The following is a 12,500-nucleotide window of genomic DNA, read 5'->3' as shown; positions in this document are numbered from 1 at the left end:
CTAAGTTCGGGACTTGGGTACAAACCGAAAGTTAATATGATGTCCCTGAACATGCATATAAGTTCGAGTATTGATATTATAAACCTAACAAGAGATGAAGGCAAGTCGAATTGGTTGGTGAGAAACCAAAAATATCACTAAGTTCGGGACTTGGGTACAAACCGAAAGTTAAAATGATGTCCCTGAACATGCACATAAGTTCGAGTATTGATATTATAAACCTAACAAGAGATGAAGGCAAGTCGAATTGGTAAGTAAGAAACCAAAAATATCTCTAAGTTCGGGACTTGGGTACAAACCGAAAGTTAAAATGATGTCCCTGAACATGCATATAAGTTCGAGTATTGATATTATAAACCTAACAAGAGATGAAGGCAAGTCGAATTGGTTGGTCCGAAACCAAAAATATCTCTAAGTTCGGGACTTGTGCGCAAACCGAAAGTTAATATGATGTCCCTGAACATGCATATAAGTTCGAGTATTGATATTATAAACCTAACAAGAGATGAAGGCAAGTCGAATTGGTTGATAAGAAACCAAAAATATCTCTAAGTTCGGGACTTGGGTGCAAACCGAAAGTTAAAATGATGTCCCTGAACATGCATATAAGTTCGAGCATTGATATTATAAACCTAACAAGAGATGAAGGCAAGTCGATTTGGTTGGTGAGAAACCAAAAATATCACTAAGTTCGGGACTTGGGTACAAACCGAAAGTTAAAATGATGTCCCTGAACATGCACATAAGTTCGAGTATTGATATTATAAACCTAACAAGAGATGAAGGCAAGTCGAATTGGTAAGTAAGAAACCAAAAATATCTCTAAGTTCGGGACTTGTGCGCAAACCAAAAGTTAATATGATGTCCCTGAACATGCATATAAGTTCGAGTATTGATATTATAAACCTAACAAGAGATGAAGGCAAGTCGAATTGGTTGGTCCAAAACCAAAAATATCTCTAAGTTCGGGACTTGGGTACAAACCGAAAGTTAAAATGATGTCCCTGAACATGCATATAAGTTCGAGTATTGATATTATAAACCTAACAAGAGATGAAGGCAAGTCGAATTGGTTGGTCCGAAACCAAAAATATCACTAAGTTCGGGACTTGGGTGCAAACCGAAAGTTAAAATGATGTCCCTGAACATGCATATAAGTTCGAGTATTGATATTATAAACCTAACAAGAGATGAAGGCAAGTCGAATTGGTTGGTCGGAAACCAAAAATATCACTAAGTTCGGGACTTGTGCGCAAACCAAAAGTTAAAATGATGTCCCTGAACATGCATATAAGTTCGAGTATTGATATTATAAACCTAACAAGAGATGAAGGCAAGTCGAATTGGTTGGTCCAAAACCAAAAATATCACTAAGTTCGGGACTTGTGCGCAAACCAAAAGTTAAAATGATGTCCCTGAACATGCATATAAGTTCGAGTATTGATATTATAAACCTAACAAGAGATGAAGGCAAGTCGAATTGGTTGATAAGAAACCAAAAATATCTCTAAGTTCGGGACTTGGGTGCAAACCGAAAGTTAAAATGATGTCCCTGAACATGCATATAAGTTCGAGTATTGATATTATAAACCTAACAAGAGATGAAGGCAAGTCGAATTGGTTGGTCCGAAACCAAAAATATCTCTAAGTTCGGGACTTGGGTGCAAACCGAAAGTTAAAATGATGTCCCTGAACATGCATATAAGTTCGAGTATTGATATTATAAACCTAACAAGAGATGAAGGCAAGTCGAATTGGTTGGTCCGAAACCAAAAATATCTCTAAGTTCGGGACTTGGGTGCAAACCGAAAGTTAAAATGATGTCCCTGAACATGCATATAAGTTCGAGTATTGATATTATAAACCTAACAAGAGATGAAGGCAGTCGAATTGGTTGATAAGAAACCAAAAATATCACTAAGTTCGGGACTTGGGTGCAAACCGAAAGTTAAAATGATGTCCCTGAACATGCATATAAGTTCGAGTATTGATATTATAAACCTAACAAGAGATGAAGGCAAGTCGAATTGGTTGGTAAGAAACCAAAAATATCACTGAGTTCGGGACTTGGGTGCAAACCGAAAGTTAAAATGATGTCCCTGAACATGCATATAAGTTCGAGTATTGATATTATAAACCTAACAAGAGATGAAGGCAAGTCGAATTGGTTGATAAGAAACCAAAAATATCTCTAAGTTCGGGACTTGGGTACAAACCGAAAGTTAAAATGATGTCCCTGAACATGCATATAAGTTCGAGTATTGATATTATAAACCTAACAAGAGATGAAGGCAAGTCGAATTGGTTGGTCAGAAACCAAAAATATCACTAAGTTCGGGACTTGGGTACAAACCGAAAGTTAAAATGATGTCCCTGAACATGCACATAAGTTCGAGTATTGATATTATAAACCTAACAAGAGATGAAGGCAAGTCGAATTGGTAAGTAAGAAACCAAAAATATCTCTAAGTTCGGGACTTGTGCGCAAACCAAAAGTTAATATGATGTCCCTGAACATGCATATAAGTTCGAGTATTGATATTATAAACCTAACAAGAGATGAAGGCAAGTCGAATTGGTTGGTCCAAAACCAAAAATATCTCTAAGTTCGGGACTTGGGTACAAACCGAAAGTTAAAATGATGTCCCTGAACATGCATATAAGTTCGAGTATTGATATTATAAACCTAACAAGAGATGAAGGCAAGTCGAATTGGTTGGTCCGAAACCAAAAATATCACTAAGTTCGGGACTTGGGTGCAAACCGAAAGTTAAAATGATGTCCCTGAACATGCATATAAGTTCGAGTATTGATATTATAAACCTAACAAGAGATGAAGGCAAGTCGAATTGGTTGGTAAGAAACCAAAAATATCACTGAGTTCGGGACTTGTGCGCAAACCAAAAGTTAATATGATGTCCCTGAACATGCATATAAGTTCGAGCATTGATATTATAAACCTAACAAGAGATGAAGGCAAGTCGATTTGGTTGGTGAGAAACCAAAAATATCACTAAGTTCGGGACTTGGGTACAAACCGAAAGTTAAAATGATGTCCCTGAACATGCATATAAGTTCGAGTATTGATATTATAAACCTAACAAGAGATGAAGGCAAGTCGAATTGGTTGGTAAGAAACCAAAAATATCACTTAGTTCGGGACTTGGGTACAAACCTAAAGTTAATATGATGTCCCTGAACATGCATATAAGTTCGAGTATTGATATTATAAACCTAACAAGAGATGAAGGCAAGTCGAATTGGTTGGTGAGAAACCAAAAATATCACTAAGTTCGGGACTTGGGTACAAACCGAAAGTTAAAATGATGTCCCTGAACATGCACATAAGTTCGAGTATTGATATTATAAACCTAACAAGAGATGAAGGCAAGTCGAATTGGTTGGTCCGAAACCAAAAATATCTCTAAGTTCGGGACTTGGGTGCAAACCGAAAGTTAAAATGATGTCCCTGAACATGCATATAAGTTCGAGTATTGATATTATAAACCTAACAAGAGATGAAGGCAAGTCGAATTGGTTGGTCCAAAACCAAAAATATCACTAAGTTCGGGACTTGTGCGCAAACCAAAAGTTAATATGATGTCCCTGAACATGCATATAAGTTCGAGTATTGATATTATAAACCTAACAAGAGATGAAGGCAAGTCGAATTGGTTGGTGAGAAACCAAAAATATCACTAAGTTCGGGACTTGGGTACAAACCGAAAGTTAAAATGATGTCCCTGAACATGCACATAAGTTCGAGTATTGATATTATAAACCTAACAAGAGATGAAGGCAAGTCGAATTGGTAAGTAAGAAACCAAAAATATCTCTAAGTTCGGGACTTGTGCGCAAACCAAAAGTTAATATGATGTCCCTGAACATGCATATAAGTTCGAGTATTGATATTATAAACCTAACAAGAGATGAAGGCAAGTCGAATTGGTTGGTCCAAAACCAAAAATATCACTAAGTTCGGGACTTGGGTACAAACCGAAAGTTAAAATGATGTCCCTGAACATGCATATAAGTTCGAGTATTGATATTATAAACCTAACAAGAGATGAAGGCAAGTCGAATTGGTTGGTGAGAAACCAAAAATATCTCTAAGTTCGGGACTTGGGTACAAACCGAAAGTTAATATGATGTCCCTGAACATGCATATAAGTTCGAGTATTGATATTATAAACCTAACAAGAGATGAAGGCAAGTCGAATTGGTTGGTCCGAAACCAAAAATATCTCTAAGTTCGGGACTTGGGTGCAAACCGAAAGTTAAAATGATGTCCCTGAACATGCATATAAGTTCGAGTATTGATATTATAAACCTAACAAGAGATGAAGGCAAGTCGAATTGGTTGGTCGGAAACCAAAAATATCACTAAGTTCGGGACTTGTGCGCAAACCAAAAGTTAAAATGATGTCCCTGAACATGCATATAAGTTCGAGTATTGATATTATAAACCTAACAAGAGATGAAGGCAAGTCGAATTGGTTGGTGAGAAACCAAAAATATCTCTAAGTTCGGGACTTGGGTGCAAACCGAAAGTTAAAATGATGTCCCTGAACATGCATATAAGTTCGAGTATTGATATTATAAACCTAACAAGAGATGAAGGCAAGTCGAATTGGTTGATAAGAAACCAAAAATATCTCTAAGTTCGGGACTTGGGTGCAAACCGAAAGTTAAAATGATGTCCCTGAACATGCATATAAGTTCGAGCATTGATATTATAAACCTAACAAGAGATGAAGGCAAGTCGATTTGGTTGGTGAGAAACCAAAAATATCACTAAGTTCGGGACTTGGGTACAAACCGAAAGTTAAAATGATGTCCCTGAACATGCACATAAGTTCGAGTATTGATATTATAAACCTAACAAGAGATGAAGGCAAGTCGAATTGGTTGGTCGGAAACCAAAAATATCACTAAGTTCGGGACTTGTGCGCAAACCAAAAGTTAAAATGATGTCCCTGAACATGCATATAAGTTCGAGTATTGATATTATAAACCTAACAAGAGATGAAGGCAAGTCGAATTGGTTGGTCCAAAACCAAAAATATCACTAAGTTCGGGACTTGTGCGCAAACCAAAAGTTAAAATGATGTCCCTGAACATGCATATAAGTTCGAGTATTGATATGATAAACCTAACAAGAGATGAAGGCAAGTCGAATTGGTTGGTGAGAAACCAAAAATATCTCTAAGTTCGGGACTTGGGTGCAAACCGAAAGTTAAAATGATGTCCCTGAACATGCATATAAGTTCGAGTATTGATATTATAAACCTAACAAGAGATGAAGGCAAGTCGAATTGGTTGATAAGAAACCAAAAATATCTCTAAGTTCGGGACTTGGGTGCAAACCGAAAGTTAAAATGATGTCCCTGAACATGCATATAAGTTCGAGCATTGATATTATAAACCTAACAAGAGATGAAGGCAAGTCGATTTGGTTGGTGAGAAACCAAAAATATCACTAAGTTCGGGACTTGGGTACAAACCAAAAGTTAATATGATGTCCCTGAACATGCATATAAGTTCGAGTATTGATATTATAAACCTAACAAGAGATGAAGGCAAGTCGAATTGGTTGGTCCAAAACCAAAAATATCTCTAAGTTCGGGACTTGGGTACAAACCGAAAGTTAAAATGATGTCCCTGAACATGCATATAAGTTCGAGTATTGATATTATAAACCTAACAAGAGATGAAGGCAAGTCGAATTGGTTGGTCCAAAACCAAAAATATCTCTAAGTTCGGGACTTGGGTACAAACCGAAAGTTAAAATGATGTCCCTGAACATGCATATAAGTTCGAGTATTGATATTATAAACCTAACAAGAGATGAAGGCAAGTCGAATTGGTTGGTCGGAAACCAAAAATATCACTAAGTTCGGGACTTGGGTGCAAACCGAAAGTTAAAATGATGTCCCTGAACATGCATATAAGTTCGAGTATTGATATTATAAACCTAACAAGAGATGAAGGCAAGTCGAATTGGTTGGTCCAAAACCAAAAATATCTCTAAGTTCGGGACTTGGGTACAAACCGAAAGTTAAAATGATGTCCCTGAACATGCATATAAGTTCGAGTATTGATATTATAAACCTAACAAGAGATGAAGGCAAGTCGAATTGGTTGGTCCAAAACCAAAAATATCTCTAAGTTCGGGACTTGGGTACAAACCGAAAGTTAAAATGATGTCCCTGAACATGCATATAAGTTCGAGTATTGATATTATAAACCTAACAAGAGATGAAGGCAAGTCGAATTGGTTGGTCCGAAACCAAAAATATCACTAAGTTCGGGACTTGGGTGCAAACCGAAAGTTAAAATGATGTCCCTGAACATGCATATAAGTTCGAGTATTGATATTATAAACCTAACAAGAGATGAAGGCAAGTCGAATTGGTTGGTCGGAAACCAAAAATATCACTAAGTTCGGGACTTGGGTACAAACCGAAAGTTAATATGATGTCCCTGAACATGCATATAAGTTCGAGTATTGATATTATAAACCTAACAAGAGATGAAGGCAAGTCGAATTGGTTGGTGAGAAACCAAAAATATCACTAAGTTCGGGACTTGGGTACAAACCGAAAGTTAAAATGATGTCCCTGAACATGCACATAAGTTCGAGTATTGATATTATAAACCTAACAAGAGATGAAGGCAAGTCGAATTGGTAAGTAAGAAACCAAAAATATCTCTAAGTTCGGGACTTGTGCGCAAACCAAAAGTTAATATGATGTCCCTGAACATGCATATAAGTTCGAGTATTGATATTATAAACCTAACAAGAGATGAAGGCAAGTCGAATTGGTTGGTCCAAAACCAAAAATATCTCTAAGTTCGGGACTTGGGTACAAACCGAAAGTTAAAATGATGTCCCTGAACATGCATATAAGTTCGAGTATTGATATTATAAACCTAACAAGAGATGAAGGCAAGTCGAATTGGTTGGTCCGAAACCAAAAATATCACTAAGTTCGGGACTTGGGTGCAAACCGAAAGTTAAAATGATGTCCCTGAACATGCATATAAGTTCGAGTATTGATATTATAAACCTAACAAGAGATGAAGGCAAGTCGAATTGGTTGGTAAGAAACCAAAAATATCACTGAGTTCGGGACTTGTGCGCAAACCAAAAGTTAATATGATGTCCCTGAACATGCATATAAGTTCGAGCATTGATATTATAAACCTAACAAGAGATGAAGGCAAGTCGATTTGGTTGGTGAGAAACCAAAAATATCACTAAGTTCGGGACTTGGGTACAAACCGAAAGTTAAAATGATGTCCCTGAACATGCATATAAGTTCGAGTATTGATATTATAAACCTAACAAGAGATGAAGGCAAGTCGAATTGGTTGGTAAGAAACCAAAAATATCACTAAGTTCGGGACTTGGGTACAAACCGAAAGTTAATATGATGTCCCTGAACATGCATATAAGTTCGAGTATTGATATTATAAACCTAACAAGAGATGAAGGCAAGTCGAATTGGTTGGTGAGAAACCAAAAATATCACTAAGTTCGGGACTTGGGTACAAACCGAAAGTTAAAATGATGTCCCTGAACATGCACATAAGTTCGAGTATTGATATTATAAACCTAACAAGAGATGAAGGCAAGTCGAATTGGTTGGTCCGAAACCAAAAATATCTCTAAGTTCGGGACTTGGGTGCAAACCGAAAGTTAAAATGATGTCCCTGAACATGCATATAAGTTCGAGTATTGATATTATAAACCTAACAAGAGATGAAGGCAAGTCGAATTGGTTGGTCCAAAACCAAAAATATCACTAAGTTCGGGACTTGTGCGCAAACCAAAAGTTAATATGATGTCCCTGAACATGCATATAAGTTCGAGTATTGATATTATAAACCTAACAAGAGATGAAGGCAAGTCGAATTGGTTGGTGAGAAACCAAAAATATCACTAAGTTCGGGACTTGGGTACAAACCGAAAGTTAAAATGATGTCCCTGAACATGCACATAAGTTCGAGTATTGATATTATAAACCTAACAAGAGATGAAGGCAAGTCGAATTGGTAAGTAAGAAACCAAAAATATCTCTAAGTTCGGGACTTGTGCGCAAACCAAAAGTTAATATGATGTCCCTGAACATGCATATAAGTTCGAGTATTGATATTATAAACCTAACAAGAGATGAAGGCAAGTCGAATTGGTTGGTCCAAAACCAAAAATATCACTAAGTTCGGGACTTGGGTACAAACCGAAAGTTAAAATGATGTCCCTGAACATGCATATAAGTTCGAGTATTGATATTATAAACCTAACAAGAGATGAAGGCAAGTCGAATTGGTTGGTCCGAAACCAAAAATATCACTGAGTTCGGGACTTGTGCGCAAACCAAAAGTTAATATGATGTCCCTGAACATGCATATAAGTTCGAGTATTGATATTATAAACCTAACAAGAGATGAAGGCAAGTCGAATTGGTTGGTCCGAAACCAAAAATATCTCTAAGTTCGGGACTTGGGAGCAAACCGAAAGTTAAAATGATGTCCCTGAACATGCATATAAGTTCGAGTATTGATATTATAAACCTAACAAGAGATGAAGGCAAGTCGAATTGGTTGATAAGAAACCAAAAATATCTCTAAGTTCGGGACTTGGGTACAAACCGAAAGTTAAAATGATGTCCCTGAACATGCATATAAGTTCGAGTATTGATATTATAAACCTAACAAGAGATGAAGGCAAGTCGAATTGGTTGGTGAGAAACCAAAAATATCTCTAAGTTCGGGACTTGGGTGCAAACCGAAAGTTAAAATGATGTCCCTGAACATGCATATAAGTTCGAGTATTGATATTATAAACCTAACAAGAGATGAAGGCAAGTCGAATTGGTTGATAAGAAACCAAAAATATCTCTAAGTTCGGGACTTGGGTGCAAACCGAAAGTTAAAATGATGTCCCTGAACATGCATATAAGTTCGAGTATTGATATTATAAACCTAACAAGAGATGAAGGCAAGTCGAATTGGTTGGTCCGAAACCAAAAATATCTCTAAGTACGGGACTTGGGCACAAACCAAAACTATATACCAAGTGCCTGAAATGTCTATAAACCACACGAAGAACTCTTCACACACAGGTGCGCCTCATAACCTGGTTCAATGTATAAGACATTGGTTTCGGGGGATTTATTGAGAAGAAAATTTTTTTCTCTAACTTTGAGTAAAACTGTCTCAGAATACATATTTAACCACGAAAAGTGAACACCGACAGTAAATAGCAAAAGTCAACCGACCATCAAAGTTGTATGGCGGTGTAGGAGAAGAAAATCCAAGGTCGTTTAATTTAGGGACGTAAGACACGAAATCAAAATTTTGGCATAAAATCTAAAATAATCATCAGACAGTGGTCATCCAAGGCATATAAGAGTCGTCTAACGATGCTGAATGCAATAAGCAATAGCGACTTTTTAAAGATTTTTTTGGATTTTTGTCAAAATGTACCCTTCACAACTTGGTACAAGTCATAGGACATGGGTACCGGTATGACCGACGGAAGATTTTTGGACAAAAAATTTTTTTGCTCTAACTTTGAGTAAAACGGTCTCAGGATGCATTCTTAATCATGAAAAGTGATCTCCGACGGTAAATAGCAAAAGTCACCCGACCATCAAAGTTGCATGGCGGTGCAGGCGACGAAAATCCAAGGTCGTCTAATGTAGGGACGTAAGACACGAAATCAAAATTTTGGCATAAAATCTAAAATAATCATCAGACAGTGGTCATCCAAGGCATATTAGAGTCGTCTAACGATGCTGAATGCAATAAGCAATAGCGACTTTTTAATGATTTTTTTGGATTTTTGTCAAAATGTACCCTTCACAACTTGGTACAAGTCATAGGACATGGGTACCGGTATGACCGACGGAAGATTTTTGGACAAAAAATTTTTTTGCTCTAACTTTGAGTAAAACGGTCTCAGGATGCATTATTAATCATGAAAAGTGATCTCCGACAGTAAATAGCGAAAGTTACCCGACCATCAAAGTTGCATGGCGGTGCAGGAGACGAAAATCCAAGGTCGTCTAATGTAGGGACGTAAGACACGAAATCAAAATTTTGGCATAAAATCTAAAATAATCATCAGACAGTGGTCATCCAAGGCATATTAGAGTCGTCTAACGATGCGAAATGCAATAAGCAATAGCGACTTTTTAATGATTTTTTTGGATTTTTGTCAAAATGTACCCTTCACAACTTGGTACAAGTCATAGGACATGGGTACCGGTATGACCGACGGAAGATTTTTGGACAAAAAATTTTTTTGCTCTAACTTTGAGTAAAACGGTGTCAGGATGCATTTTTAAGCATGAAAAGTGATCTCCGACAGTAAATAGCGAAAGTTACCCGACCATCAAAGTTGCATGGCGGTGCAGGAGACGAAAATCCAAGGTCGTCTAATGTAGGGACGTAAGACACGAAATCAAAATTTTGGCATAAAAGCTAAAATAATCATCAGACAGTGGTCATCCAAGGCATATAAGAGTTGTCTAACGATGCTGAATGCAATAAGCAATAGCGACTTTTTAAAGATTTTTTTGGATTTTTGTCAAAATGTACCCTTCACAACTTGGTACAAGTCATAGGACATGGGTACCGGTATGACCGACGGAAGATTTTTGGACAAAAAATTTTTTTGCTCTAACTTTGAGTAAAACGGTCTCAGGATGCATTCTTAATCATGAAAAGTGATCTCCGACGGTAAATAGCAAAAGTCACCCGACCATCAAAGTTGCATGGCGGTGCAGGCGACGAAAATCCAAGGTCGTCTAATGTAGGGACGTAAGACACGAAATCAAAATTTTGGCATAAAATCTAAAATAATCATCAGACAGTGGTCATCCAAGGCATATTAGAGTCGTCTAACGATGCTGAATGCAATAAGCAATAGCGACTTTTTAATGATTTTTTTGGATTTTTGTCAAAATGTACCCTTCACAACTTGGTACAAGTCATAGGACATGGGTACCGGTATGACCGACGGAAGATTTTTGGACAAAAAATTTTTTTGCTCTAACTTTGAGTAAAACGGTCTCAGGATGCATTATTAATCATGAAAAGTGATCTCCGACAGTAAATAGCGAAAGTTACCCGACCATCAAAGTTGCATGGCGGTGCAGGAGACGAAAATCCAAGGTCGTCTAATGTAGGGACGTAAGACACGAAATCAAAATTTTGGCATAAAATCTAAAATAATCATCAGACAGTGGTCATCCAAGGCATATTAGAGTCGTCTAACGATGCGAAATGCAATAAGCAATAGCGACTTTTTAATGATTTTTTTGGATTTTTGTCAAAATGTACCCTTCACAACTTGGTACAAGTCATAGGACATGGGTACCGGTATGACCGACGGAAGATTTTTGGACAAAAAATTTTTTTGCTCTAACTTTGAGTAAAACGGTCTCAGGATGCATTATTAATCATGAAAAGTGATCTCCGACAGTAAATAGTGAAAGTTACCCGACCATCAAAGTTGCATGGCGGTGCAGGAGACGAAAATCCAAGGTCGTCTAATGTAGGGACGTAAGACACGAAATCAAAATTTTGGCATAAAAGCTAAAATAATCATCAGACAGTGGTCATCCAAGGCATATAAGAGTCGTCTAACGATGCTGAATGCAATAAGCAATAGCGACTTTTTAATGATTTTTTTGGATTTTTGTCAAAATTTACCCTTCACAACTTGGTACAAGTTATGAGACATGGGTACCGGTATAACCGACGGAAGATTTTTTGACAAAAATTTTTTTGACTCTAACTTTGAGTAAAACTGTGTCAGGATGCATTTTTAAGCATGAAAAGTGAACTCCGACGGTAAATAGCAAAAGTCACCCGACCCTCAAAGTTGTATGGCGATGTAGGAGAAAAAAATTCCGAGGTCGTTTAATTTTGGGATGGATAAAAATGGTCACTTGTGGTAAAGTGATGTTGTTCATTGGCTATAGTAAGAGGGTATGGTGTCGTGACACAAAAATGAAAAATGTATGGGAACGTGTTCTAAACACTGTCACAAGGTGCAAATCGAGTATCTAGTCGTACCTTAGACACCAGTTCGGGTAAATGAGCCTCTGCTTGGCTCATATGTATGGGGAAAAGTAAGGGTGACCGACATGTCCAAAGGTAAAAAGCGAAAATTCACCCGGCCCTCAGACTTGTATGGAGGTATAGGAGAAAAATGTGTCAAAGTCGTTTAATGTAGGGACGGATAAAAATGGTCACTTGTGGTAAGGTGATGTTGTTCGTTGGCTATAGTAAGAGGGTATGGTGTCGTGACACAAAAATGAAAAATGTATAGAAACGTGTTCTAAACACTGTCACAAGGTGCAAGTTGAGTATCTAGTCGTACCTTAGACACCAGTACGGGTTACTGAGCCAATGTTGTGCATAGCTAGGGTATCGGGACGATGCCCTAAAACCCTCAAAGGATTGTAGTGTGTTGGATGTTATCT

Source organism: Anopheles maculipalpis (genome assembly GCF_943734695.1).
Source record: "Anopheles maculipalpis chromosome X unlocalized genomic scaffold, idAnoMacuDA_375_x X_unloc_68, whole genome shotgun sequence".
Lineage (NCBI taxonomy): Eukaryota > Metazoa > Arthropoda > Insecta > Diptera > Culicidae > Anopheles > Anopheles maculipalpis.
The sequence above is the reverse complement of the archived record's forward strand: the minus strand, read 5'-3'. Positions refer to the sequence as shown.